Genomic DNA, 25,750 nt, shown 5'->3' with positions numbered 1-25,750 from the left:
CACTTGGAATTAGTTGAAGTGTTCTGACCAATTCTTGTGACAGAAGGGGAATTTGTAGTATTCTGAACAGTTAACAGTTAACACAATATGGTAGAAGCTAGCCTGCTTTTGGATTGATATAATTTCTTCTGTATTGCACAACTTTTGCTCTTGTTTCAGCTGAACATTGCTTACCTTTGGGAATGATAACTTGAAGAGACTACTTATCTAATCCCTCCAATACCAGGAAATTACCCTTTTGTGCTAATGTTTAGATGAGCTGCTTGCTACTGTTTTTCATTTGGAACTGTTTTAGCAGTTCCAGGATGACAAAACAGAAATGTTAGCTAACAGTATAACAGTAGCCACCAAGGAGTGTCTACAACAATCACTCAATGGGCATGCACACAGTACTGAGGAAATGCACCTTTTGTGGTTTTAACTTACAAAACAAACGAGTCTCTCTTTAATCTATAAACTACCACTGCAAGATTGGTTAAAAGTTCTGCATGGCTTTATAATAAATTTTAATACATTTGCAGCATTCACTCAATTATCCAGAAGCCACCTTCTGTCCATATAAAGATTTTTTTTCTGTTAAACAATTTCTTATTGGTCATCTCTATTTTTTTAAATCACACTAATGAAAAGCATTTTTATAGCACAGATCAGGCATTTGTGGCCATTTTGCAGTTTACTTTAGTGATGTTTTTACTGATGCTGTGGTCATCATTTATTTTTAACACATTAACAACCCAGCTTGTTTGATGGTTCTCTATACTTTTGTTTCAGGGCTGGGTCTCATTCATCACAGTGAGACTCAAAGACACTGATTGACTCAATAATGTGATCTATGGTATAATACATATACTGAGCAATTAGGAACACAAGGTATTCTGACTGATTTCTTCATTGACTCTGCAGTTTTACCTTTTGTTTCACCTCTCATTTCTTTACATCTGCATCACCATTGTATTATGTACATAATAACCAATAGATTATCCATTCTGTATACTAATAATACTATGTCTAAAATGTATGTTTTAGCATATGATAAAAAAAAAAAAAAACAAGTAATCTCTGTGGTATCCCCAAAGTCTCAAAACAACCCACTAAACAAGTATAGTGGGTCACGTTGTCTGTGTACTTAATAAAGGATTTTCGACTGGAAACAGACTGTCTGCCTTGCTTGGATTACTTTCGAATACTTAGTAATTCTGTACAATTATATATATATAAATATATATATATATATATATATATATATATATATATATTTATTTATTTTTGACTTAAGATGAGTTTAAGTTCGCTACTTCTACTATTATTGTCTGATCTGAGTAATATATAATGATTAACATGATTAACTAGAGATATATGGATTAAAAATCTTCCACACAGAGAAGTTTCTTAGAGTGTTTTGTTTTAGCGTATGAAACAGACATTTGTTTAATTGTAATCATGTAATCTTTTTAAAATGATTTTAACAGAATTTTATAGAGCTTTATTCCTTTGCCCACTATTGAAAGTAAGTTACGCTACCAGAATTTCCCAGTCAACCAAATCTAAATATTCAAACTTGTAAATACAGCAAGTTTATTAATATTTTAGGCAGAGACCTGATTCAACTTCATGTATACTCTTTTGGGTATCTAGTATAATTTAGGGTAGAATCTGTTGCCACAGTGATAGGTGTGAACAAATTATAAGGGCTCTGTATTGATTATGCCTAGCCCACTGAAAGTGAAGGTTGGATTAAGAATGTTAGTGGTAGCAGGCCTTTCACAGACTGTGATACTATTTTATTTTCTTGAGTATATACTTAATGATCTATTTTTTGGATTGGTTCTGAAGGTATTTACATTTAATATAGTATATTAGTCTTAAAACCTATAAAGCTGTTCTATGTTTTACATCAGATAAGGTGGACACAAGGACCAGCTGTTAAATTTTAAATCAGACGGGAAGAGACATACGACCAAATAAAAGATAATAAGATAAAGGAACTGAGGTGCTTTTCCATATGAGTTACACCACAAACAGAAGTAATCAGAGATTATGTTGTTATAGTGGTAAGACTTCTTTAAAGTAAATTTAAAGACCAGCACTATCACTTCTGCCTTAGGAAAAGCAGTCAACTCTAAGGATAAATAATCAGGGATTAGCAAGAATAAGAGATGGAAAGCACTATTGTTTGTGATTAAAATCCTGTGTTTCAAGGACAGCAACGTCCTGGAGAACTATGGATATTTAGCTAGATGAATGTTAGACCCTTTGGGTGTATACACTGGTCATAGTATCAACAGTTTAGGTGATCAGGAATGGGAATAGGATTGGAGAACCACCATACCCAAGAAAGTAAAGTCATTATAATTATAGCGCTGAGGGCTATAAATGGGGAAGAAGCGATCAGATTAGGTAGTGATACGATTGTAATAAAATCAACATTATTAAGGAGTGGTAGTAAGAGTAATATGAGAAGTAATCAAAAAGCAGGAATGGGAATAAAAAAATTCAAGGCAAACGTGCAACACTTAAAAATGCTTCACAGGGAGTGGGACAACCAGGAGGAAGGAGCTGGATGGGAGTTAATAAAATGATGAAGTAGTGGTGAGAAAAATTTGCAAGCTAATAGGTACAAGATAATTACATGGCAAAATAAGGAAACTTTTCTTTACAAACTACAAAGCACCCTATATAAGGGAAAGATAGGATTACAACCTCTCCCTCTTTTTGAATGATAGGCTGTATTTGGCTAGTTGTGCCCTGTGGGAAGAAAAAAATGAAAAATTATAAATGTCCGAAGATTTTAGGACAATAAGTATTTTCTTTTTTTCCTTTAATTGTAGAAATGAACAATTATTTATCTGAAGCAGCTCAGTATGACAACAGTGGGATTTTTATTTTGGCAACCACATGAAATAGTATACTTCATGCTGCCTTTAGGTATGGTTTGTCCTGCAGAATCTCATGTAACTTAAAAAAATGTCCCATTTTATACATTTGAAAAAACGGCAGCTCAATGGAAAGCTTAAACTGTAATTGAAGTGCATATCAGACTGAAGTTAAATGTTTTCAAAATGCAGGGTTATTCAAAAGCAGAATCAAATCTGACTGTGATACATGTGTAATGGAACAATGATTATGTATAGGCAAAAAGGTACAAAGAAGAGAAATTAGATTTTAGTCAGTTATTGTAAGTAAGAGCAGGGAAACAGGAAATAGTTGAAGAAATAGAGTAGGGGTGATACAGGAAGCACGGCAGTTTGTAAATGAGACCACAGTGGAACTGAAGAAACATCATTTTGAAATAAGTCCTTCATATAGCAGAAGAAATGGCCAACTGATATAACAAAATTTTTAATAGTTACTGCAAGGCAATCCATCTGAGCAAAATTGCTTCAAACCACATCAGTAAAGGAAACTTCTAATTTAAATAAAACAGTGTGATATTGCAATAAAAATAAAAGTAAAAGCATGCACTTCATAATTCTTTGTTTCACAGCTGTAGTAATGACCAAGCATCCAGAGCGACTTTCTGTTTCACCCCCTCTCAGCCTTGGCTTTCTAATTACTGGAGCCACATAACCTCCCAACAAAAAATCTACATGCATTTGGTGAAGGTTTACAGTTAGTTGAGAGTGTAGTCATTCACCCCCTTAAATTGTAGGTGTTCTGAAGGGGGCACATTCTCTTCTGCAGTCCCTGCATTGATTAATTTCCAGGTCATGACCTTCTGGATCAGGGTGCTACTGCTGCGTATTCCCTAACCACTGAATGAGTCTCTGTCATATTGTGTCATAACTTGATATTAAGAAAGCAATCTGCCATGCTGTCCACAACAGTCACGTTGTTTTCTTTTCTTATACCTTGCTAACTAATTAACAATGCTGTCCATTGTTTACAATGCATCCTCTCCCCTCTCTTTCTGTCTGTCACCCTCACTGCTGAAGCTCTCAGCAGTCACAAGCCCTTCATAACTTACTGCAAGAATCTTCTCAAGGAGTGTTTTGGGTTGGAGGGTATTCATGGCTTGTACTCTGGTTATACAATATGGCTTCAGTTGTGCATAAGCACTGATTCTAATCTGAGCAGATTGCTAACATTCAAACAAGACTCTGCAGAATGAAACACCAGCTGCTAGTTCAGTCATCATAAGATGAAAACAGCATGTACTATTCCACAAGAATCACTGATACTGTGGACATGTTTTCATGTGACCCTGCCTGTAACTGTAACCTTTCTGTCAAAAAAGCTTTAAACATTGTATGTCACCAATGGCCTATTTTTGGCTTGCTTAGTTTGAACAGAAACTCACAATTCAGAAAGTTCAGACCATTTTTCCTTCTGCGTCTAGAGACATGGATAGCCTCACCAGATTTAAGACATATTTACTGTCATGTTCCAATCTTCAAACCCCACGGGACTTCTCAAGAACCAGGGGAAAACTAACATCTGCCTTCTGAAGTACTTCCATTTGGCCTGACAAAACCTCCCAGAATTTTCTCCAAATGCCTGATTGCAACAGTAACAGCACTCAGGATGAAGAGCATTCATATTTATTTCTACTTAGATAAAGGGCAAAATGTACAGTGATACCCTGTTGGAGAACAAACTTATATTTAATGGTGGAACAAAAAAACAAACAAAAGTTATACACAATAATGATGCATATGTGTTATCCATTTTCCTTCTTCCTTAACTGATGGGTTTCAGATCCAACCTAGGATACAACTCAGCCACTTTCACTAGACTCACAGATCCAACTCTCAAGCCCCTCCCTTTATCCACAATGCCCCACCATCCTGGTATACCTCAAATCAAGTTTGCTGCCCCACTCTAACATATACATGACAATATATAGTTATAAAAAGGCAAGATAAAGGCATACAGAAAGGCTGGAGCTCAAAAAGGGAGCAGGTGGTTTCCCAAAGGGACATCCCTTAGGTCCCACTAGAAAGAAAAGGGAGGAGGGTTGGTGGGGAGTTAAGGAAGAATGAAAATGGACAACATGGATGCAGCCTTATGATGAATACTTAACTTTTGTATTGCCCATTTCCTTACTTGGATAGAAGGAAGCTTCTTTGTTCACCAGTGGGAGTGGGGAGCTTTGATCAGCCTATCTGTCCCTGGAGGAGTAACCTCAGCACAAGAATCTTGTAGTTTATTGGCCATTTTGGGCTAATTCCTAGCTCTTTTAAGTTCCCAGTATAAAAACCCACGTTGGCGTGGTTTTGCACGATTTTGCGCATAGCGCAGCATCGGGCAGCACCGCTTAACCAGGCTTAAACAATTCTTGGCTCCACAAAGTCTGCTCTTTACTTTTTCCCTTAGATCTGCTCTAATCTCTGAAGTAAAGACCTATTCTCAACCTACAACCTAGCACTGCTCTTACAAGCAATTATATAAGTTAGCACTAATAAACGAATAGCACTACCTCCTCATATACTCCCTTGGAGTGCTCGTCCCCTATTGGTCCTTTTTGTCAGCCATAAAGGAGTTACTTATAATTTACTGGTATGTCCAAAGGTCAGTTGCTAGTTTCCTCTCCAGTGCAGCTGGTGAATCTGGGAATCCTGAGGCAATGTTACAACTGCCTCATGTACACAGACAACCCTCTCCTCCTCCCAACAAGTACTAATATATGCGAGAGATGCAACCATATAGCCAAACTGGAGGCTAAGCTCTCTCAACGCAGTACTGGCGCAGCCAGTCAGGAGGAGAAGGAAACCATACACACCACAAATCCAGCCGCACATAGACCTACCACATCATCAAACCAAACACATAAACACACTAAAACATACTTGGAAGCTCTAAATACAAATCTGCCTAAGCAGCAGAGACCTCCAAAGTAGACATCCAAGCAACCTCTACCACAAAACAAAAAAAGTGAAACACATACTTCACATAATCAGTGTGCCAAACAGTCACAGCCCTTAAGGCCAAACAGCACACCTGATACACTTGTAATAGGTGACTTTATTGTCAGGCACACTGACGTCCCACTCACCAGGCTGAATAAGGAGAAGGTCATGGTGAGCTGCCTGTTGGGTGCCAGGATCCGCCACATAACACAAGCACTCAGGTCACTCCAAAGCAAGTACAAATATGACTCTGTCATTGTTGATGCTGGTGTGAATGACCTGTGCCGTACCTCCCTGGACTACATGAAAAGAGACATAGAGGAGCTCTCAGATCATGTAGCCCAAACAGGTATGACCCTGACCTTGAGTAGCATCTTGCCCTCACCAAAAATGATGCCACAGTATAAAGAAAAAATGATAAATTTTAACAATTGGCTAAAGTTCTGGTGTCATTCAAAGGGGATCCAGTGTCTGTCAGCCTGGGATGACATGCTCGACAAGCCACGTTGCTTTGCTAGGGACGGCTTGCACCTGTCACCTTTGGGCTTTCAGATACTGGCAAGGGCTCTTGCCACCCCCATAGTGCCTTTTTTAGGCAAGGCTCAAAAGACAAACCCACCTCCATAGACAACACAAGGAAAAATAAACTAAGGGTAATGCTACTCAACGCTAGAAGTCTAAACCTCAAAATGCAAGCACTCAAAGCTCTCCTCAGCATGGAGAATATCAATGTTTGTGCAGTAACAGAGACCTGGTTCAAGGCTCCCGAGAGCACCCCAGCACTACCAGGCTGTACCTCATACCATGCTTTTCGGCCCCAAAACTCGGACCGAACCACAAAAGGAGGGGGAGTATCCATATTCATCAAGGATACCCACACCTCCAGGTTAGTGGCACTGCACAAAGCATCAGAAACCAACCATGTGCAACTAACAGTGGGCAAAACTGCCTTTCAGTTTGTAGCCTGCTACAGACCACCATCCCAGACTCTGGAACCTCACGTGGCTTATCTGAGAACACTGGAGAATATGAAGGTCTCTCCAAATACCTTTATATTGGGTGACTTCAACTACCCTAACATAGACTGGGAGCACTACTCAAGCCCCAACAACCTATCCCAGAGGTTCCTAGAATTTATAAACTCAAATGCTATGGAACAACTGGTCACCATGCCCACAAGAGGGGAAAACATACTGGACCTGATCATCACAAACATGGGGACTCTATGCTCTGCACCAGAGTTACACCCCTCATTGGTAAGATCAGACCACAAATTAATCTCGCTGGACATCCACATCCTGACCCCACCACCACCCCAGAAAACCACAGTAAAAAACTTCTCCAAGGCTAATTTCACACTTCTCAAAACTGAGGTGAATTCACTCAAAGCCCCTGGGCCAGTGGAAACTACGGCCCAGACTGCAGAATCCTTTATAAATGCATTCTATGGACATCTTCAGGAATGCATGGATCATGCAATCCCAAATAAAACCAAGACCCAGTCCTCCAAAGGCAGGCGTCCTGTCTGGTGGACCACTGCCATAAATAAGCTATACAGCAAAAGGAGGAAGCTACTGCAGGATAGAGCAAAATCCCTCAATAAGAAAGCATCACTGATCAGTACTAGCAAAAGACTATGGTTCCTCATAAAATCTTCCAAGGCCAGCTTCGAGAGAAAAATTGCACAAGACACTAAAGATAACCACAAGGCCTTCTTTAGTTATGTTAGAAACCTAGGTGGCAACTCCCAGATATGTTCGGAGTTAGTCCAAAATGACAAAAAATACACTGAACCCACAGACATTGCCAACATCATGGCGGATAGGTTCAGTACAAATCCCCCCCCTTCCCCCCCAAAAGAGCAAATATCTATCCCAGCAGAGAGTTGTCCCCCTGTCATCTCAGATGCTCAGGTGGGAGCTACCCTCTCCAGAGCAAAAAACACAGCATCAATGGGACCGGACGGTGTCTCGGCCTGCGTCCTACAGGAGCTCCAAGAAGAGCTAAAACCTCATATTAGGTTACTGTTCAATCTCAGGCTTACTACAGGATATGTACCCAAGGAATGGCGTACTGCAACAGTGGTCCCACTCCACAAAGGTGGAGCCTCAACGGACCCTGGAAACTATCGCCCCATAAGCCTGACTAGCCTGGTCTGCAAAGCTATGGAGCAGATCATCATGGAACTCATAAACAAAGACATTGGGGAATTACAGATGCTAGATCCTACACAATTTGGCTTTGTTAAAGGCAGATCCTGCCTCTTGAACCGGGTAGACTTCTTCGAAACAGTCACCAAGGCCATAGATGAAGGGAAGGTAGTCCACACAGCCTACCTGGACCTCTCAAAAGCCTTTGACACCATACCCCACTCTGACATCATAGATAAGCTCTCCAGCCTAAATATTAACCCCTATGTCATAAGATGGGTTGCAAACTGGCTCAAGGACAGAACCCACATGGTCAGAATTGCAGGAGCCATGTCAGACTCTAAACCTGTTACAAGTGGTGTCCCACAGGGCTCAGTCCTGGGACTGCTCTTGTTTGGTATATATTTTTCAGAGGTACAGGCCAATATGGGAGGACTTTGGCTGACCAAGTTTGCAGATGACTGCAAACTGGGTGCCATAATTGACTCTCCAGCTGACACAAGACATCCTCCAAAATGGTCTCACAGAGATGGACAACTGGTGCCAAAGCCATGGCCTAAAACTAAATGCCAAGAAGTGTATAGTCATCCCCTTTGGGAAAAACAAAGTGCCCACAAACTACCACATAGGTGGTAATCCATTAAGTACGGAGGAAGTAATTAGGGACCTGGGAACCCAAGTTGATAGTAATCTCTCCTTTGACAACCACATTGCCAAAGTGGTTAGAAAGCCCTTCTATATAGCCCACCTTATCATGAAAGGGTTCACATCTAGATCTGTCTGAAGGCTAGTACAGGGTGGCTGTCCCGGTGGAATACACATGAGAGGCTAAGAGCTTAAATTCAATGGATAAGGAGGGCTGGATCTGAAGAGGTTAAGGATGTTCTCTCTCTGAATAGAAAGAAAGCCCTCACCACAATCTTGAAGGCAGAAGGTCCAGAATAAATGACAGCTGGTCACACCCTTGCCTAAGTTACCTACACTAAATTCTGAAACCCCATAGATCCTTGCCTTGGTGATGTAGTCCAAGCCAAGCTGTCTAATGCCAAGGTGCCAAGAGGCAAGGATGGCTCCAACAGCTTCAGAGTTGACCCCAACCTCCTGGAGCCGGTGTCAACACTTCAGCTCTGAGAGTCATCCTGCTCTGAAGATATCAGAGTTGGGCCACTCAGGACCATGATCAGAGTGGAAGAACATCATGTCTTTGGATCCGACAAGGACATTCTGGAAGATCTCTGATCTGAGGGCTCTGAAACCACTGGTCGGATTGTAAAAGGAGATATAACATGAGGTTGAGAAGAGCGCAGGCTCATGGGTCCGATGGGAGATGGAGCTGGAATTATCCTAATCTGGATCTGAGCCCTGAAAAACGTCCTCATCATTCTGTCCACCTCTGGTTCAGATAAACTCCTTGAGGACCTAAGAGATGAACTTGTGGAAGGTGGTCTGGAGTGTTTCCTCAGTGTCTCTTACAAAAGAGCCGAATGGAGCTGAGGAGATATTAGCTCTAGGGAGAAACGTGGAGACTGGATCCGAGGAGATTTGGTGCTAGGAGTTTTAGGATACAAAGATGGTGTTGGATCTGGTTTCTTAGAAACCTCAGCCGGAGGTTTGGGAATAGGAGCCGAAAGAGGAGAATGGTCAGGGGACTGTTTCCTTGACTCCTCTTTTGAAGCTGAGTCATGTCTCCCTTTATCGGGTTTTTGGGAGGGTATTTGAGCCCCAGCTAGTACAGAAGCAGAAGAGAAGGTAGTCAGCCTTTTAGAAGTAACTTGTTTCTCCTGTCACTCAAAGCACGGGAGTTGAATCCTGAACAGATGGAGCACTGAACTTCAAGATGGGCAGTGCCCAAACAATAAATGCACTCCTGGTGGGCATCAGAATTAGGGATCTCAGGCTCATAAGATATGCATTTCTTAAAGCCTGTAGGCTTGTCAGCCATATTGAAACCAAGTAGAATGATAGAGAGATATTTTATTTTTATTTATTTATTATTATTATTATTATTATTATTTATGCGGTGGTGGTGCTGCGGTAGCGTTGTCGCCTCACAGTTAGACGTTGCCCGTTCAATTCTCAGTTATAGCGTCTTCTGTGTGACGGCATGCGTGAATGGGCATTCCTTCGTTGCAGGTTGTGCGTTAGGCCCGGCAAGCCAGCACGTAAAACTCTACTGCCAATCATTAGCAGACCGGAGTTCCACTGTGGCGACCCCTAAACGGGAAAAGCCGAAAGACACAAAGACATTATTATTTATTTATTTATTTTTATAGAGATACAGAGAAAAGAAAATACCAACAATAATATTCCAGATGTACCCCATAGATGGGTAGACAGAAAAAGAAAGGGAAAGAATACCAACAATAGTATTCAAAATAATACCCTCACAAGGGTAGATAGGCCTAACTAGAAGACAAAAAGTAAGAGAATTTCAACATTATCAAGAGCCCTATATTTAAACAAAGGTAAAGAGAGGAAGGGAAAAAAGATATAAAAAAAAAAAAAATCAGAAATAAGGAGATATCTAATCCTAACACCCTTAGCTGAAGAGCAGAAAAGTTGCACCCGAATGATGTGTCATTAAACGAGATCTGAGGTACCAGGATGGTGGGGCATTGTGAGTAAAGACAGGAGCTTTACAGCTGTATCCCTGAGTCTAGTGAAAGCAGCCAAGTCGGATCTGAAACCCATCTGTTGTGGAATGAATTGCAGAAAGAATGAAAATAACATCAGATCTACAGTTCTGCAAGTAAACTTACAATAACAGAATATGTTCAAACAATTAACTGCTGCAGTAGCCTATAGCCTACCAAGGATGTAACAACCAGTCAGCTTCCAAAGCTTAAGGCTACAGTACACACGTCCAGATTGTTGATAGCGTGATCAGAGCTGGAAGAAATTAGTGTTCTGGGTGCCAAGCCCTTCATAGCTTTCATGTCAACTTAAAAAGAGAGGCTAGTGCCCTGCAAGAGGTCAGTATTTGCTAAAAATCAATGTCCTCACACTGACTACCATTCGAAGTTGTCATACTTCGACTATGTGGTATAGACCCGAGTAAGACAAATCCATTATCTGTCATTTTAGGTTTTGTAAATATGACAGGGAAATTGATAGGTTAGCTCAAAGTAAACTCAAATACCATTATAAAAAATGAAATATTTGTTCTTAAGGAAACCCTATCTTAGAGGAATGTGAGATAAGACTGACCAACTATAAAAGCTTGCAACTCAAGCATTCTTCTTGCAGAAGTCAGAGCAATAAGTAACACTGTATTTCATGATAAGAACCTCAGATCAGGAATCTTGTAATGCTTTGCAAATTTGCATAGAGGACCAAGTTGCTGCTTCTAGAATACTCTAGAACCCAGCCCTTTCCAAAATTGCAGAGATGAAGCAAAGGCTATGGTAGAGTTAGCTTTGACCCTGACTGGAATTGCCTTATTGTGATAGGTATAATAAAATGTAATAGCATGAAACAACCATTTGGAGATTATCTACTTTGACACAGCCTGTCCTTTTCCTTACCTTCATAAGTAATTAATAACTGATCAGAGTTTCTGAAAGTTTTATTTTTGTCAGGATAATATCTGAATTGTCTGTGGACATCCAGAATAAGCAGAATCATGTCTTACTCATATTTAGGTTCTAGAAAGAAGACAGGGATGCTGATAGCTGGGTTCATAGTAAATTTAGATACCACTTGAGGCATAAATGAAGGACTAGTTCTTAAAGAAACCCCCGTCTTTGTAGAAAATAAGGTAAGTTTGACTTATCATAAGAGCTTGCAACTCACTTTTCTAGCAGAAGTCAGAGCAGTAAGGAATACTGTTTTTCTTGTTAAGAACCTCAAAAAAGTCTAATGAGCTGGTTCAAATGGAGCAAGATTTATTTTTCTAAAACAAAGTTAAGATCTCAAGAAGGCATTTGTTATCTAGGTGGCTTGGTATGTTAACACCTCTTTCAACAGCATTTTAATAATGGAATGCAATGAGAGGAGGGTCCATGGGCAGACATGGTGAAATATCCAATAAGTGTATCCTGATAAAGGAGTAAGTAATGCCACTCACACAGATAGTGTAGAACCAGAGAAATATTAGCCTTAAAAGGGTCCTAGTTCTTGTATTGGCACTAAGTAGAAAATTTTTTCAATTGGCTGCTATATGATTTCCTAGTAGTAGGTTTCTCACCACAACAAAATTGGAGGAGATGAAGGCACTGGTCAAAGTAGGAATGCTGTATCCAAAGAATAAACTGACTGTGCACCAAATGTAGATAAATAGGAAAACTGCAAGGCCAATAAACGCTCCAAAATGCGATGAAATTCCTTATTAACACAAAATACAGTGCGTCGACCTAGGTTTCGTCCGATAACCTCAGACTTCATCAGAACACTGTAATATAAAATGCTGAATGCTTATATAATCAAGTTAATCACATAGTTAATTAATTAATGAAATCATCCATCAAATCACTTGATTATGTAAGAAGACAAATTAATGTTCTAATTAAAATTGAAATTGAATAAATCCGAAGTTAATGCACACTATTTAAACCATAATACACAAACAACTGTTCACAATATTAAATAAAAAACATTAAACTAACATTATCTAACAAGAAAAATTAATTAATTATATATATAAATATGTAAATAATGAATGTACATATAAACATAAAAATATATCTGAAAATTTGTATATGTATTAAAATACTACTAAACCAAATAGATGTAATATTGCAGAATAGCAACCGATACCCCAATGAATGTTAAAATGTATAATCTATATATATATATATATATATATATATATATATTTGTGATGACATAAATTGTGGCCTATTTAATAATAACTCATCCAATGCATAAATACAATGTATAATAACATGTTGAATAATGTTAAAAACAGTTGTGTTATTAAAAAATGTTAAAAAAGTGTAAATATATGTATGTTGAAAGCCTATAAAATGATATATATAAACATGCTTATAATTGTCTATTAAAACTTATAAAAAGCTACATGAAACGCATGTAAAAATATTATATAAATGTATTTATAATTATTAAATATATATAAATTAAATATAAATATTATTATAAATATAAATGTTAAAATGCCAAACAATAAATCAAGTTCCTTTAATATTGTGTAACCATAAAATAGGTTTTATGCTGATATACTCATTTAAACCAGGGTATTGATTGGCATTCAATAAAATTTGCATTCTTAATTCTGCTATATCAAGGTTAAATTTAGTAATTTTTCCTTGTGGGTCAATATCCTGATGAAATATACCAAAAAACTTAAAGTGATGATTATCAAATTGATTTTTATGCCTTGCTAAGGCATTTGTTAATTTTCCATGTTTTATGTCTAGTATATGTTCTTTGATTCTATCCCGCAACAACCTACTGGTTTTTCCCACATAAAAACTATCACATTGTTGGCATACTGCAATATAAACCACATTGCGTGTAAAACAGTTAATATGATGGTGTATCCTTACTTGATGTCCATTGACTGTCACCATTTTATCAATATTCATCATATGTTTACATACAGAACACCTTCCGCATTTAAAACTTCCTGTAGGTTTGTTCGAAGAATGGGTATCCCCCGTATTTAAGCTTTCAAATAACTCTCTAAATGATGTATCTTTCCTAAATATATAAGTAATATTACCCTTGAAAAGTTCACCCATCATACTATCCAATTTAATAAAATTCCAATTCTTCTTGATAATACCTCTAACTGATTCAAAAGTATCATTAAAAGTGGTGACAAATAAAGGCACACTATTACACGTAAAATGTTTGTTACCCATTTTATGGCCATAAATGTTGTTATCTAACAAATCTACATTATCATTTAATAAGGCTCTATAAAAGCCATTTTTCCTTTTGTTGATTACTTCATTAGCAATATTTTCACAAAATTCCATCGGGTAATCCCTATTTATAAAAAGATTAATAATGAATTGTATTTCTTTGTTGAAATCCTCCTCTTCGCTGACCATCCTGGCCGCTCTGACAAACTGGCCCTTAACCACGGCCCTTTTCTGGTGGTCAGGGTGCCAGCTATTAAAATGTAAATAAGAATTTGAAAAGGTGGATTTCCTATATATATTTGATATTAACTTATTTTTATTTTTATCAAAGGTCAATTGTATATCTAAATAACTTATGCTTTCCTGACTAATAGTAAATGTGAATTGCAAAAACCAAACAGTATTATTTAGATACTTTATAAAAGCTTTTAACTCATCCTGTTCACCATTCCAAATAATAAATAAATCATCTAAAAAACGGCCATAAAATTTAACATATTTAAAAAACACAGAATTAAAAACATAATTTAACTCCCAATATGTTAATACAAAGTTTGCAAAGTTGGGGGCACATGCTGCCCCCATAGCCACCCCATTCTTCTGTTTAAAATAAGCGCCTTCAAAATAAATAAAATTGTTTTTTAACACAATCCCCATAAGTTTACTTAATACATTTATTTTATTCTGATCGTATAATTTTGTAAAGAATAACTGTTCTTCGAGCCATTCCAGGCCCTTGTCATGGGGAATAACTGTAAACAAATTGCAAACGTCCAAAGTAACAAAAGTATCCCCCAAAGTGAATGCAATGGAATTGATTTTGGTTAAAAAGTCCCACGAATCTTTGAGTATATGCTTAAAATATTCAATGCCTGGCTTTAAATAATAATCTAAGTATTGACTTATAAAGTGTGTTTTGCTGCGCTTACCGTCCACAATAGCTCTAAACTGTAAGTTATCAAGTCCTTTATGAATTTTTGGAATTCCGAAGATCCCACTTATGACTGGAAACTCATTACGTAGGAAACACCAATCCTGCTCATTTAATTCACCTTGATATAACATATCATATAATGTTGTATCTATTCTTTTATGGGCTATATTAATTTCGTTCCTACTAATTTCCACATATGTATCTCCCAACAATAGGGCATTCATGTAGGTTACATAGTCTTGGTGATCAACAATGACTACTCCACTTCCCTTGTCTGGTTTCATAATTCTAATATTTTTCGTGGACAAAATTCTTTTTAATGTGGCTGCCTCACTAATAGTCATATTGTTATTAACCTTTGTATGATAATTATAAAAATTATAAAAAACATCCCTAATATCGTTTTCTGATACTTTTTCAAATAAGGCCACTTTTTCATGCATGGGGGGATTAAAAGTACTTGGTTTTGACAAGCAAGGTTTTCCACATGTATTAATGTCCCATGGGTTATTTTGGTACAAAATTTTTAAATTTAACTTTCTGGTGAATAATTTTAAATCAACAATTGTATTCACTAAGTTACCTCTCCTACGCGGGACAAAACTAAACCCCTTTGAAAAAAGGTTTACACACTTGCTATCAAAAACTTGTCGTGTATAATTGTATAATTTAAAATCCCCCTTGTCATTAACCACAATGATTGGTTTAGAAAACAAAACACATTCAACTTCATTGTGTACTACATTATCATGATTTAACTGATCATAGGGGGTTGCTGTACATTCTACTTCTGCTGCGTTGGACCAATCCATGTAAATGCTAACCACACTATTATCAGTTTCATTGTTATGAGTTATGGAATCATTGGTATTCGCTATACATTCTACTATTACTTCATTAAATGAATCTGCATAACTGTTAACCACACTGTTGATAATAGATCCGTTAACAATACTGGCATCATTCGAAAGTGACTGTCCATCAAAGGGGTGTATAGTTATATCACAGAATGAATCGGTACTTTCCACCTTCTCATATGCCATCCGTTGTCCAATTTCACCCAAAAACTGGACCGACCTATCCTCTGTATGTTCTGTGAATTCACATCGTTGTATATTACTTCCATGTGGAAAACGGTAACTAATAAGGTTATCCTCTAATACGTTGTTATCTATATTTTCTCCTCTACAATTGAAAACAGGAGAAACTGAAACTAAAGTACTGGTAACTTCTACCTCCGTGGAAACGTTCTTTAAACTTGAATCGATATGATTGGCAATTGTACAAAAATCAGAGTGCTTACCAAGTACCTTCTCACGGTGGACGCCATCGGCTACTTGCGCGCCCCCCAAGTGTTTTTTTGAAAGTTCACCTTTTTATAGTAATCCGGTTCTCTCCTTGGACGTGTTCCTGTATTATCAAAACCCTCGTTTTCTTCAAAAGAGTGTTGTCCCCTAAGTCTCTTTGATCTCCTGAGACCGTCGATATTACTCGGACTGCCATGTTGCCGCGCGTTGGCTTCCGACTGAAGAGGGGAAGTGATGTCATCTAATTCATCCAATCGGCCCATCCTTTCTGTTGTCTCCGTATTATCACGATTCAAACAGTGTGATTTACGGTATACTATACCCGTCGCATATATTTTCGTGTCTCTTTTAATTTTGTTCTGTTTTTTATCATACAAAATATTGCAACTATGTTCCACATCCTTGATTATGTTGACATAGTTCGTATAGTATTGGTCAAACAATAGGTCCTGGCTTATGCTATTATTAAGTTGTTCCATCTCTATTAAAAGTGATTCAATCTTTTTGTCATTATATTTTATCATGATTTTCAATAAAGCCAAACCCGTTTTGTTAAATAAGTCATGCAATTCTTTTAACATGTCTGGATCTCGTTCACTACCATTGGGGTATCTCCATAATCTCAGTCCTTTGGGTACTAACCCTAATTCGATATTCTTACGCAAATACCCATTCTCCATTTGCGTACGCTTTAATTTAAACAATTTGACTTCAAATTGCTTAAGTAAGTCTCTCATGTTTCCCTTCACAATGTGGGTATCCGTATGTACAGATGTCTTTGCTAAATTAAAAGAATACTGGTTGAATGTCCACGTTGCTACATTTACCGGCATTGCCCGATCTGACCGGGCTGTGTTGTGTGATTGTTCAATGGTGCCGGTACCGTTCGAACATTGCATATCTGGCAACGGGGAAGCTTGGGTGAGCGGCAAACCCAAACTGCTGGTAGGTGAATTATCCACATTAGTCGTTGACATCAGTTTGTGAATGAGAGTAGTGTGAAGCTTTAACTGCTCGTTCATTTCTTTGAGCAACACACCCACATCAACCACGCCACTCTCGTCCTCCATAACGAATAAACCAACGAAACTTCTCAACAAACTAGGAACCTCACCACAACAAAATTGGAGGAGATGAAGGCACTGGTCAAAGTAGGAATGCTGTATCCAAAGAATAAACTGACTGTGCACCAAATGTAGATAAATAGGAAAACTGCAAGGCCAATGAACGCTCCAAAATGCGATGAAATTCTTTATTAACACAAAATACAGTGCGTCGACCTAGGTTTCGTCCGATAACCTCAGACTTCATCAGAACACTGTAATATAAAATGCTGAATGCTTATATAATCAAGTTAATCACATAGTTAATTAATTAATGAAATCATCCATCAAATCACTTGATAATGTAAGAAGACAAATTAATGTTCTAATTAAAATTGAAATTGAATAAATCCGAAGTTAATGCACACTATTTAAACCATAATACACAAACAACTGTTCACAATATTAAATAAAAAACATTAAACTAACATTATCTAACAAGAAAAATTAATTAATTATATATATAAATATGTAAATAATGAATGTACATATAAACATATAAAAATATATCTGAAAATTATGAAATTCATGTAGCGGCTTTTTATAAGTTTTAATAGACAATTATAAGCATGTTTATATATATCATTTTATAGGCTTTCAACATACATATATTTACACTTTTTTAACATTTTTTAATAACACAACTGTTTTTAACATTATTCAACATGTTATTATACATTGTATTTATGCATTGGATGAGTTATTATTCAATAGGCCACAATTTATGTCATCACAAATATATATATATATATATATATATATATATATATATATAGATTATACATTTTAACATTCATTGGGGTATCGGTTGCTATTCTGCAATATTACATCTATTTGGTTTAGTAGTATTTTAATACATATACAAATTTTCAGATATATTTTTATATGTTTATATGTACATTCATTATTTACATATTTATATATATAATTAATTATTTTTTCTTGTTAGATAATGTTAGTTTAATGTTTTTTATTTAATATTGTGAACAGTTGTTTGTGTATTATGGTTTAAATAGTGTGCATTAACTTCGGATTTATTCAATTTCAATTTTAATTAGAACATTAATTTGTCTTCTTACATAATCAAGTGATTTGATGGATGATTTCATTAATTAATTAACTATGTGATTAACTTGATTATATAAGCATTCAGCATTTTATATTACAGTGTTCTGATGAAGTCTGAGGTTATCGGATCTAAACCTAGGTCGACGCACTGTATTTTGTGTTAATAAAGAATTTCATCGCATTTTGGAGCGTTTATTGGCCTTGCAGTTTTCCTATTTATCTACATTTGGTGCACAGTCAGTTTATTCTTTGGATACAGCATTCCTACTTTGACCAGTGCCTTCATCTCATCCAATTTTGTTGTGGTGAGGTTCCTAGTTTGTTGAGAAGTTTCGTTGGTTTATTCGTTATGGAGGACGAGAGTGGCGTGGTTGATGTGGGTGTGTTGCTCAAAGAAATGAATGAGCAGTTAAAGCTTCACACTACTCTCATTCACAAACTGATGTCAACGACTAATGTGGATAATTCACCTACCAGCAGTTTGGGTTTGCCGCTCACCCAAGCTTCCCCGTTGCCAGATATGCAATGTTCGAACGGTACCGGCACCATTGAACAATCACACAACACAGCCCGGTCAGATCGGGCAATGCCGGTAAATGTAGCAACGTGGACATTCAACCAGTATTCTTTTACTTTAGCAAAGACATCTGTACATACGGATACCCACATTGTGAAGGGAAACATGAGAGACTTACTTAAGCAATTTGAAGTCAAATTGTTTAAATTAAAGCGTACGCAAATGGAGAATGGGTATTTGCGTAAGAATATCAAATTAGGGTTAGTACCCAAAGGACTGAGATTATGGAGATACCCCAATGGTAGTGAACGAGATCCAGACATGTTAAAAGAATTGCATGACTTATTTAACAAAACGGGTTTGGCTTTATTGGAAATCATGATAAAATATAATGACAAAAAGATTGAATCACTTTTAATAGAGATGGAACAACTTAATAATAGCATAAGCCAGGACCTATTGTTTGACCAATACTATACGAACTATGTCAACATAATCAAGGATGTGGAACATAGTTGCAATATTTTGTATGATAAAAAACAGAACAAAATTAAAAGAGACACGAAAATATATGCGACGGGTATAGTATACCCTAAATCACACTGTTTGAATCGTGGTAATACGGAGACAACAGAAAGGATGGGCCGATTGGATGAATTAGATGACATCACTTCCCCTCTTCAGTCGGAAGCCAACGCGCGGCAACATGGCAGTCCGAGTAATATCGACGGTCTCAGGAGATCAAAGAGACTTAGGGGACAACACTCTTTTGAAGAAAACGAGGGTTTTGATAATACAGGAACACGTCCAAGGAGAGAACCGGATTACTATAAAAAGGTGAACTTTCAAAAAAACACTTGGGGGGCGCGCAAGTAGCCGATGGCGTCCACCGTGAGAAGGTACTTGGTAAGCACTCTGATTTTTGTACAATTGCCAATCATATCGATTCAAGTTTAAAGAACGTTTCCACGGAGGTAGAAGTTACCAGTACTTTAGTTTCAGTTTCTCCTGTTTTCAATTGTAGAGGAGAAAATATAGATAACAATGTATTAGAGGATAACCTTATTAGTTACCGTTTTCCACATGGAAGTAATATACAACAATGTGAATTCACAGAACATACAGAGGATAGGTCGGTCCAGTTTTTGGGTGAAATTGGACAACGGATGGCATATGAGAAGGTGGAAAGTACCGATTCATTCTGTGATATAACTATACACCCCTTTGATGGACAGACACTTTCGAATGATGCCAGTATTGTTAACGGATCTATTATCAACAGTGTGGTTAACAGTTATGCAGATTCATTTAATGAAGTAATAGTAGAATGTATAGCAAATACCAATGATTCCATAACTCATAACAATGAAACTGATAATAGTGTGGTTAGCATTTACATGGATTGGTCCAACGCAGCAGAAGTAGAATGTACAGCAACCCCCTATTATCAGTTAAATCATGATAATGTAGTACACAATGAAGTTGAATGTGTTTTGTTTTCTAAACCAATCATTGTGGTTAATGACAAGGGGGATTTTAAATTATACAATTATACACGACAAGTTTTTGATAGCAAGTGTGTAAACCTTTTTTCAAAGGGGTTTAGTTTTGTCCCGCGTAGGAGAGGTAACTTAGTGAATACAATTGTTGATTTAAAATTATTCACCAGAAAGTTAAATTTAAAAAATTTTGTACCAAAATAACCCATGGGACATTAATACATGTGGAAAACCTTGCTTGTCAAAACCAAGTACTTTTAATCCCCCCATGCATGAAAAAGTGGCCTTATTTGAAAAAGTATCAGAAAACGATATTAGGGATGTTTTTTATAATTTTTATAATTATCATACAAAAGTTAATAACAATATGACTATTAGTGAGGCAGCCACATTAAAAAGAATTTTGTCCACGAAAAATATTAGAATTATGAAACCTGACAAGGGAAGTGGAGTAGTCATTGTTGATCACCAAGACTATGTAACCTACATGAATGCCCTATTGTTGGGAGATACATATGTGGAAATTAGTAGGAACGAAATTAATATAGCCCATAAAAGAATAGATACAACATTATATGATATGTTATATCAAGGTGAATTAAATGAGCAGGATTGGTGTTTCCTACGTAATGAGTTTCCAGTCATAAGTGGGATCTTCGGAATTCCAAAAATTCATAAAGGACTTGATAACTTACAGTTTAGAGCTATTGTGGACGGTACGCCGAGCAAAACACACTTTATAAGTCAATACTTAGATTAGTATTTAAAGCCAGGCATTGAATATTTTAAGCATATACTCAAAGATTCGTGGGACTTTTAACCAAAATCAATTCCATTGCATTCACTTTGGGGGATACTTTTGTTACTTTGGACGTTTGCAATTTGTTTACAGTTATTCCCCATGACAAGGGCCTGGAATGGCTCGAAGAACAGTTATTCTTTACAAAATTATACGATCAGAATAAAATAAATGTATTAAGTAAACTTATGGGGATTGTGTTAAAAAACAATTTTATTTATTTTGAAGGCGCTTATTTTAAACAGAAGAATGGGGTGGCTATGGGGGCAGCATGTGCCCCCAACTTTGCAAACTTTGTATTAACATATTGGGAGTTAAATTATGTTTTTAATTCTGTGTTTTTTAAATATGTTAAATTTTATGGCCGTTTTTTAGATGATTTATTTATTATTTGGAATGGTGAACAGGATGAGTTAAAAGCTTTTATAAAGTATCTAAATAATACTGTTTGGTTTTTGCAATTCACATTTACTATTAGTCAGGAAAGCATAAGTTATTTAGATATACAATTGACCTTTGATAAAAATAAAAATAAGTTAATATCAAATATATATAGGAAATCCACCTTTTCAAATTCTTATTTACATTTTAATAGCTGGCACCCTGACCACCAGAAAAGGGCCGTGGTTAAGGGCCAGTTTGTCAGAGCGGCCAGGATGGTCAGCGAAGAGGAGGATTTCAACAAAGAAATACAATTCATTATTAATCTTTTTATAAATAGGGATTACCCGATGGAATTTTGTGAAAATATTGCTAATGAAGTAATCAACAAAAGGAAAAATGGCTTTTATAGAGCCTTATTAAATGATAATGTAGATTTGTTAGATAACAACATTTATGGCCATAAAATGGGTAACAAACATTTTACGTGTAATAGTGTGCCTTTATTTGTCACCACTTTTAATGATACTTTTGAATCAGTTAGAGGTATTATCAAGAAGAATTGGAATTTTATTAAATTGGATAGTATGATGGGTGAACTTTTCAAGGGTAATATTACTTATATATTTAGGAAAGATACATCATTTAGAGAGTTATTTGAAAGCTTAAATACGGGGGATACCCATTCTTCGAACAAACCTACAGGAAGTTTTAAATGCGGAAGGTGTTCTGTATGTAAACATATGATGAATATTGATAAAATGGTGACAGTCAATGGACATCAAGTAAGGATACACCATCATATTAACTGTTTTACACGCAATGTGGTTTATATTGCAGTATGCCAACAATGTGATAGTTTTATGTGGGAAAAACAGTAGGTTGTTGCGGGATAGAATCAAAGAACATATACTAGACATAAAACATGGAAAATTAACAAATGCCTTAGCAAGGCATAAAAATCAATTTGATAATCATCACTTTAAGTTTTTTGGTATATTTCATCAGGATATTGACCCACAAGGAAAAATTACTAAATTTAACCTTGATATAGCAGAATTAAGAATGCAAATTTTATTGAATGCCAATCAATACCCTGGTTTAAATGAGTATATCAGCATAAAACCTATTTTATGGTTACACAATATTAAAGGAACTTGATTTATTGTTTGGCATTTTAACATTTATATTTATAATAATATTTATATTTAATTTATATATATTTAATAATTATAAATACATTTATATAATATTTTTACATTGCGTTTCATGTAGCGGCTTTTTATAAGTTTTAATAGACAATTATAAGCATGTTTATATATATCATTTTATAGGCTTTCAACATACATATATTTACACTTTTTTAACATTTTTAATAACACAACTGTTTTAACATTATTCAACATGTTATTATACATTGTATTTATGTATTGGATGAGTTATTATTAAATAGGCCACAATTTATGTCATCACAAATATATATATATATATATATATATATATATATATATATATATATATATATATATATATAGATTATACATTTTAACATTCATTGGGGTATCGGTTGCTATTCTGCAATATTACATCTATTTGGTTTAGTAGTATTTTAATACATATACAAATTTTCAGATATATTTTTATATGTTTATATGTACATTCATTATTTACATATTTATATATATAATTAATTAATTTTTCTTGTTAGATAATGTTAGTTTAATGTTTTTTATTTAATATTGTGAACAGTTGTTTGTGTATTATGGTTTAAATAGTGTGCATTAACTTCGGATTTATTCAATTTCAATTTTAATTAGAACATTAATTTGTCTTCTTACATAATCAAGTGATTTGATGGATGATTTCATTAATTAATTAACTATGTGATTAACTTGATTATATAAGCATTCAGCATTTTATATTACAGTGTTCTGATGAAGTCTGAGGTTATCGGACGAAACCTAGGTCGACGCACTGTATTTTGTGTTAATAAAGAATTTCATCGCATTTTGGAGCGTTTATTGGCCTTGCAGTTTTCCTATTTATCTACATTTGGTGCACAGTCAGTTTATTCTTTGTATACAGCATTCCTACTTTGACCAGTGCCTTCATCTCCTCCAATTTTGTTGTGGTGAGGTTCCTAGTTTGTTGAGAAGTTTCGCTAGTAGTAGGTTTCCTTGTCTCCTTTAAAACTTGATGCATGCTCTCAGAAAAGAGGTGCATTAAAGGTATTAAAATTCTATCATCCAGGCAGTAAGCTGCAGTTCTTTCCAACTGTGTTGTATCAGACATCCCCACTCTTATGTTAGCTGGCCCAGTCTGTGAGGAAGCTTGTGGTAATGATCCCTAGACATTTCCAAAAGAAGGGAGAGCAACTGTTATCTGGAAGAGAAGGGAGCCACCACAATGATCTTTAGAGAATCCTTCTCAATGACCCTTGATATCAGTGGAAAAGATGGAAATATATACTGGAACCTTCTTATCTAAGGAAATGAGAATGCATCTGTTTTCCAGGCCTTCTTGCATGGGGTTCCAGAGCAGAATATTGCCAGTTGATTGTTGGTAATGGAGGCAAATAGATCTATCTGAGGTGTTCCCCACAGATGGATTAATTCCTGGAAGAATTCCCTGTTTAAGTTTTCATTCATGAAGGTTTGTCTTGGTCCTGCTCATTTTGTCAGCCACAAAAGTTTACTGTGATGGGATGCAAGTAGAGTGAGATTGCACGAAAAAGCTATATCCTTAGGCTACTGTGGCTTGTCTGCACAGATGGTAAGATCTGGTTCCCCTGATTTGTTTATATACTGCATTACTGTGGTATTGTCTGTAATAATTTTTAATGGTCCTGGGATCCAAGGTTCACTGACAGAGTTGAAAGCATTTGTTATCGCCTGCTCTTGTCATTTCTTTGGCAACATAAGTATTGAGCCTCATGGACAAATTGGAAATAAATGTCAGGGTAGCTGAGAGCCGACTAAATCCCATACCTCTTCAGAAACAGCTCCTGAGAGAGTATCTGAGAGCTCCTTGATCAGTTGAGTTGCTTAAGGGATAGACAGTGGTGGGAACTATATGAGGCTTCAGTAGCAAACTTGGCAATCTTGTTGTAGCAAGATTCCATTTTATTTAGATCAGTTTGGCAGAGATTGGTCAAGATGGGAGAGGCATAGATGAGGGTGGATAGAAGATGAGTCCTTGCGATGGTTACTTTGGTGCATTTTGTCTTAAACTGTTTGCGCCTGCAGAGGAGACCAAGTTTTTTATTAATTTTCTTAATGGTTTGTGCTATGTGGATGTCGAACCTCAGGTTATTGTCTATTTCTATGCCTAGCAGTTTAGTGTGTGTGGTTGGACTGATTTGAATGTTTTCTTTGGAGCTAATGGTGAAATTATTATTTAGGGGAGGAGCTCTGCCAGGGCTGAAAATAATTCGTTTTTTTTTTTTTTTTTTTTGGGATTAAGAAGAAGTTTGATGTTAGTGAACCAAGTTATTGCCAGGGTGAAGTTATTTTGGTTAAGGGTTTGCAGTTCACTAAGGGTAGGGGCAGCACATATGAGGGTAGTGCCATCTGCATATTGTACTATTGAGGCAGTGGGAGAGGTTGAAGAGATCTGATTTGTAAATAGAGAGAACAGTAATGGGCCAAGGATGGATCCTTGAGGGACTTCTATGGTTGCTGGTAACAGGGGGGACAATTGGTTCTACCATAGGACTTTTGCCAAAATATGGTGTGTTATTGTATTATGAAGGCTGAGACTGCAATTCTAGTGAGAGTAGAAAGGTAGCCTGATCTGTCCAAGTTGGGAAACACACAAGGGAATGTAAAATAAGAGTTACATGTTGTTAGCTAGTTTGTACCTTTTCACTTTTGTCTAACCAGAGTTTGGTTTTACATTAAGAAGTCTGGGACTGCTATTCTAGTGGCATTAGTAAAGTAGCCTGGTCAGTCCAAGTTAGGAAACATGCAGGGAGGCTTAAAGTGAGATTGTTTCATCAGCCAGATGGCTTATTATGGACTTAGTTGTTTGGTGTTAATCTGCACTTGAAAGCTACTTTTGCTGTGCTTTTACATTAAGAAGTTCCAGCATCGTTCATCTTGTTGCAGAAGGTGTTCACCTTTTTTCTCTGAGTTGGAGGTACTCCAGGGAGCTTCAAGTGTTGTTGTTTATTGGCCAGAGGTCAAGGGAGTTAGTTTTTAGCTTTTAGGATCATAGGAACTTACTAGGCTATTGGCTTTGAGGCCCTTACAAGCCTAACCAAAAAAATTAGCCCATGTTCCGAAAAGTCTGCAATAAATTAGGTGCATTTTTGTGGAGCTGT

At 36.5% G+C, this 25,750-nt stretch overlaps 1 protein-coding gene across 1 annotated transcript in view; it reads right to left on the bottom strand.

Annotated features, from left to right (window-relative positions):
* LOC122810910 overlaps positions 1-25,750 on the bottom strand; it is a 220,134-nt gene that overhangs the window by 39,693 nt on the left and 154,691 nt on the right. The gene's annotated exons all lie outside the window — the stretch shown is intronic.

Source organism: Protopterus annectens, chromosome 9.part0 (genome assembly GCF_019279795.1).
Source record: "Protopterus annectens isolate FY-2018-M chromosome 9.part0, PAN1.0, whole genome shotgun sequence".
In the NCBI taxonomy this organism is placed as follows: domain Eukaryota; kingdom Metazoa; phylum Chordata; order Ceratodontiformes; family Protopteridae; genus Protopterus; species Protopterus annectens.
Note: the sequence above shows the minus strand (reverse complement) of the source record. Positions and strands in the feature narration are given on the sequence as shown.